At 39.1% G+C, this 6,000-nt stretch overlaps 1 protein-coding gene and 1 long non-coding RNA gene across 6 annotated transcripts in view; one reads left to right on the forward strand and one right to left on the reverse strand.

Moving 5' to 3' along the window:
* The window catches only part of LOC126764341 (uncharacterized), a 473,995-nt gene extending 469,461 nt beyond the window's left edge, over window positions 1–4,534 (reverse strand). The window contains exon 1 of the long non-coding RNA XR_007667954.1: window positions 3,452–4,534. This is a non-coding gene — a long non-coding RNA (uncharacterized LOC126764341). The remainder of the gene's footprint in view (window positions 1–3,451) is intronic.
* Window positions 1–6,000, forward strand: part of LOC126764081 (synaptosomal-associated protein 25) — a 532,618-nt gene that overhangs the window by 366,846 nt on the left and 159,772 nt on the right. The gene's annotated exons all lie outside the window — the stretch shown is intronic.

Genomic DNA, 6,000 nt, shown 5'->3' on the forward strand with positions numbered 1-6,000 from the left:
ACTACTTGGGTACTGCCATTTAGCTCGATTTTTAGTGTTTAAACCGTTTATGTTCACACTACAAAAATAACAGTAGATGATTTCGTGGTTCTCGCCAAATAGTCGGTGTTCCAAATTTAAAGGCACTTCTTTTACCACTTTTCCATAATCTTAAATATTCCACACAAGATTTACAAACACAATTGGGAGCCCAAGAATTCTTATTCCCAAAATATTCAAAATATGTAGGTATTTTTCACCAACTCTGTTATAACTTTTCTACAATTTTTAAACACATATTCTCCGCATATGTATACCTCTTACTTTTTTATAACACGTAAACGTGTGTTTATGATGTTTTAAATAGTCTTTCACCCTATATTGTGCACATGGGGATGCTTTTTCGCTTTGTAGGAGACTCAGTAACGTGTGCACTAATTTGTCGAAACAGATGGCACAGGTTACAGCGTCCTCGTTGATTAATGTACTTTTATTCAACCAATTCAATTGAGCGGTTTCATCTTCAGAAATTACTCTCCCATCTTTAATTTTTTGTAGCAGGTGTAACAGCGGAATCCATCCAATTTCATTTGTACTCATCCCCGATAAACTTGAAGGCAACAGTCAGGGATGAAGCAACACGAAGTCCCATATTTTTTTGCAGCTATATAAAGCAAATGGCGAGTAACCCCACGTCGATCCACTCGTCTTATTTCACTCGATGCCATTTGGAAGGGTGGAACTGAAATTCCGTCTCAAAATGTTCTTATTTGTCCAAGATATATATTAGGAAAAGAAAATTCCTCGGCATAATCATCGAAGAGCAGACTTTTTGGAATTTGATTTTCTCCTGGCGCAAGTCGCAAATATTTATAAACGCAGAGTATTTCAACCAAAAGTCACACAAAATAGTAGAGAATTCGCAGAAATGAAACACAAACGAAAGAAAAAAGAAGTATAACTCAATAATGCACAAGCATACAAACATACATATGCGCACACATGTGAATATGTCACCAACCAAAAATTGAAACATTGTTCTACAAAAACAACAAAAGCATAAGCATGGCAACATTGTGTTGCTGGTAGAAAATCGGAGCTGTGCCGAAAGAAACTAATAAACGATCGCCGATTGTCACCGCTTCCCTTGCTGCACGAACATCTTCGCAGACAAGGTTGCGCAAATATGAATCTATGGAAACCTTTTCCGAACTCGTATAAGAAGTATAACTTCAATAAATATTTTCACTGATCACCAGCCCCTTACCTGTGCCGTCTAAGATAGAAACACGCATGCAAAAATCAAACGGTGGAAGGCATTCATTGATGAACACAACGCAAAAGTGTTCTACAAACCAGACAAAGAAAACTATGTGGCGGATGCCCTATCACGGCAAAATTTGAACGCCGAGATACGGTCAGACGCTGCAACGACAGAACGCCTTTAAACTGTTTCAAGAATCAAATCGTTCTTGAAGAATAAAATTCCTATTAAAACGAATTATCCTACTCTTTGGCTAAAAAATACGTCACCTTATAAATTACACAGACGTAATAAACGCAATGCACTGCAATCTACCAACACTAGCCAGTATTCAACATGATTTGGTGCTTAATTTCCCGGCAACCAAATTCCAGCACGGCAAAAATATCGTTGTCGACATTACAGATAAAAACGAAGGAATGGAAATTGTCAGCACCGAACATAACCGCGCGCACAGAGCCGCCCAGGGAAATACTAAACAAATCCTTCGCGATTATTATTTTCCAAAAATAACGAATTTCAAGATAGGCACCCCAAAAAACAAATACTTGGGGAGACACCGATTCCATCATACGCTGGAGAAATACATCGTCATCTTTTCAGCTGACAAACAAATTTTCTTACTTGCATTGCCAAATTCTCAAAATTTGCCGTGGTACAGCCACTGGTGTCTCGCACAATAACAGATTTAAACCGCCAATTATTCAGCTGTTGAATTTGTTCCCACAGACCAAGACAATTTACTGCGATCACGAAGCTTCTTTTGATTCAGAAACTATCAGGGCCCTGTTGAAAAGCGGGCACGACGTCGACATTGTGAACGCACCATCACCACACAGTTGCTCAAACTCCACATTGACTTTCATAGTACACTCGCCGAGTTGATACTAAGAGCAACAATCGCGTAAAATCGATCTGTATATTCGGTCACAATAAAATTGCAAAACCCCTGCACGATAACATTGAAAGATTAAACCCGAATAGACAAACCGAGGTATTTGAGGTATGCGAAAAAGTTTTCGTAAAAAATAACAGAAGATTGGGAAATAAGTTAAGACGCCTTTTCACAGAAGAAACAATTCAAGAAGACTTTGGAACTTCTGTTCTCATTAGAGGGTGGGTGGTACATAAAGACAACCTTAGATAATGGCTGCTTTCAAGTAAAAACTTTCCAATTTAAAATAGCATTTTCATAGTTTAAGCGCACAACGATTTTCAATCTTTCAATCTTTATTTTATTTTTAGAGGATTGGACTTGCAATCCTATTAATATTAGGGGTAGTACATAGTCGGATTATCGACTTCTCTCACTCCAAGTATATCCCGGTAATCGACGGGAAGGTACTGGTATTTAAGACACTCAACCAATTTAACAGAGCTTGCTAAAAAAGCAGAGGAAACTGTAATTTTAACCAAATTATTTCCTCAGTCGCACATGCGAAAACACATTAGAATTTATTGTCCGTAAGTATGGCAAAAAGCTTAGACTTATTGGGTTCAGTACTCAAGATTTTAAAAAATAAAGATGGTTCGAATATCATTTAAATGATGCAAACAATAGACAGGGGTGGGATAGATACCGAGAGTTGAAGAGGGAAGCGAGACGCATTTGCAGACAGAAAAAGAAAGAGGCCGAAATGCTTGAGTATGAAGAGCTTGACAAGCTGGCCGACAAAGGTAATTCTCGAAAATTATACAAAAAAATGCGGCGACTAACAGAAGGTTTCAAGACCGAAGCACACTCTTGTAGAACGCTCTAAGGTGAAAATTGTGGAGGGAACACTTCTCCAGCTTGTTGAATGGTAGTGAAAGCATAACGCCAGGAGAAGCTAACCTGATTCCTCAATCGATGGTGAACGTTTGCTCCGTTCCATTGCCCGACCATGAAGAAGCTCGAATAGCAATTACACGTCTGAAGAACAACAAAGCGGTCGGGCCGATGGATTGTTGAGCTATTGAAACACGGCGGCGGAGAACAGATAAGGAGCATGAATCAGCTCGTTTGTAAAATATGGTCAGACGAAAGCAGGCACAACGATTGGAATTTAAGTGTGCTCTGCCAAACCACAAAAAGGGAGATTCCACAATGCAACTATCGTGGGATAAGCCTCCTTAACATCGCATATAAGGTTCTATCGAGCGTATTGTGTGAAAGATTAAAGCCCACCATCAACAAACTGATTAGACCTTATCATTGTGGCTTTAGACCTGGCAAATCAACAACCGACCAGATATTCACCATGCGCCAAATCTTGGAAAAGACCCGTGAAAGGAGAATCGACACATACCACCTCTTCGTCGATTTCAAAGCTGCTTTCGACAGCACGAAAAGGAGCTGCCTTTATGCCGCGATGTCTGAATTTGGTATCCCCGCAAAACTAATACGCTGTGTAAACTGACGTTGAGCAACACCAAAAGCTCCGTCAGGATGGGGAAGGACCTCTCCGAACCGTTCGATACCAAACGAGGTTTCAGACAAGGCGACTCCCTATCGTGCGACTTCTTCAATCTGCTGCTGGAGAAAATAATTCGAGCTGCAGAACTTAATCGAGCAGGTACAATCTTTTATAAGATAATGCCGATGATAATGATATCTCCTGTCAGCGCAGAATAACTCTTGCCAACAGGTGGTACTTCGGACTCAGTAGGCAATTGAGAAGTAAAGTCCTCTCTCGACGAACAAAAACCAAACTCTATAAGTCACTCATTATTCCCATCCTGCTATATGGTGCAGAGGCATGGACGATGACAACAACTGATGAGTCGACGTTGCAAGTTTTCGAGTGAAAGTTCTGCGTAATACTTATGGTCTTTTGCGCATTGGCCACGGAGAATATCGCATTCGATGAAACGATGAGCTCCATGAGATATACGAAAACTTTGACAAAGTTCAGCGAATTAAAAGACAACGGCTACGCTGTCTAGGCCATGTTGTCCGAATGGACGAAAACACTCTAGATCTGAAAGTATTCGACGCAGGACCCGCCGGAGGAAGCAGAGGAAGAGGAAGACCTGCACTTCGTTGGAAGTACCAGATGGAGAAGGACCTGGCTACGCTTGGAATATCCAATTGGCGGAAATGTGATAAAGAATAAACGACTGGCGCGCTGTTGAATTAAGGGTGTTTTCCGGAATTTTTAAGGTTTAAAAAAAGAGCAATCAATTTAAAATTTTTACAGTTTATTTATATACTTATGAAAAGTGCAAAAATATTTTTAAAAAATATATTTAAAAAAAAATGTTTAACAATATTAAAAATGGCGTCCACAAAAAGCTATGTTAAAAGATGACTCCCGGTGCCGTTGTTGATTTTGACTCTTCTGAAAATCTGAAACATACTATAAGCCAAATAAATTATTAATCAGTAGGAGTGCAGCTATCGCGGGGACTACAACCAAAAAAAATTTTAAAATTAAAAAAATTTCGCTCTTTTGAAGTTCAGGTTTTGAAAACAGCTATTTTTGGATCAGTTTTAGATCGAAAAAAAATCGAAGTTCTTAAAATTAAAATTTGATCGTAGTCCCAGCGATAGATATTGATCTTATAAACACCATATTAAAATTTTAAGTGATTCGGATGGATCGTTTTTGTTTTGAGATAAATGACCTACAAAGCATCCATTCATCGAACCCCTCGACCGCGCGCTACCTGCTAATGTACGGCTGTAGAAGTTAAAATAATGTAAATATCTTTCCAAAAATTTAACATTTTCGAACTATCATAAAAAATCGATGTTTTGCCACAATCAACGGCACAATATACATACATATGTAAATCGGCGCGAAGTTTTAAACAGATCGCCAAGCGTAGTAGGGTCGATCCAGTGCTAAGCATGTCCCAACTCCAGAGGATGAATAAGCACAATTTGCGCTTCATTCAAAATTTCAAAGACGAGTTGGAGGCCAGATCACATAAGGTTTGGTTTGCGGCAGGCATTTTGCTCTGTGTTGTTGACATTGGCTTTATCATCGTTTGGCAAATCATAAAAGGAAGACAAACGTCGAAGGAAGTACGGAAGGCCATCAACAGCTACGAAACCACCGGGGACGGCCATGAGCATGAGGGGGGAGTAGTTAACTCGTACGAATTGCACTTTTTGTTTGTGAAATGCAAGAATGATGCAATGCACTTTGTTTCCATTGCAACATTCTCCTGACAGCGGTAACCCGACACTTGCCTATGACGCAAGCGACTGTGTTGGCGTATACTGATTCGGCTTGCCGAATATAGTAACGCACACTTATGATATTATGTTCAATAATATTTTTAGAGTTCAATATTAAGTTCAGTTTGATTGCCTTCTTATTTGACACTGAAAGGACAATAACATAATCGTCAGAGGACACAACACAAATTTATATATATAATTTTCGCGGTACGCAGTAGGCGAGAAAAAAGAAATCATAAAATGCAGGTATTTTACCGTCTGCACTTAGATATGTTTGTGTAGATAAGCAAGTTTTGCAAATATGCAGTTTCAAGCTTTCGCTTCTTCTATTCTCAACATAAGAAATATGTATAATGTTGTATATATATATACATATATCAAATATATGTATATAGGAGTTACAAATATATATGTGGGAGTGGAACCTGTGGGTCAAAGGTCCACACGTAGCGGACCTGTAACCAAAAATTAATTCGAACAACACTCGAACAATATTCGAAATATACAGTCGAGCATAGTTGAGTGGCACAGTAGTACAGAAGTATTCAAGAGAGGCAGACTAGCCACTGCCTGATTTTATAATCCAAAA

The sequence above is a fragment of the Bactrocera neohumeralis genome, unplaced genomic scaffold, assembly GCF_024586455.1.
Source record: "Bactrocera neohumeralis isolate Rockhampton unplaced genomic scaffold, APGP_CSIRO_Bneo_wtdbg2-racon-allhic-juicebox.fasta_v2 cluster09, whole genome shotgun sequence".
Taxonomy (NCBI): Eukaryota; Metazoa; Arthropoda; class Insecta; order Diptera; family Tephritidae; genus Bactrocera; species Bactrocera neohumeralis.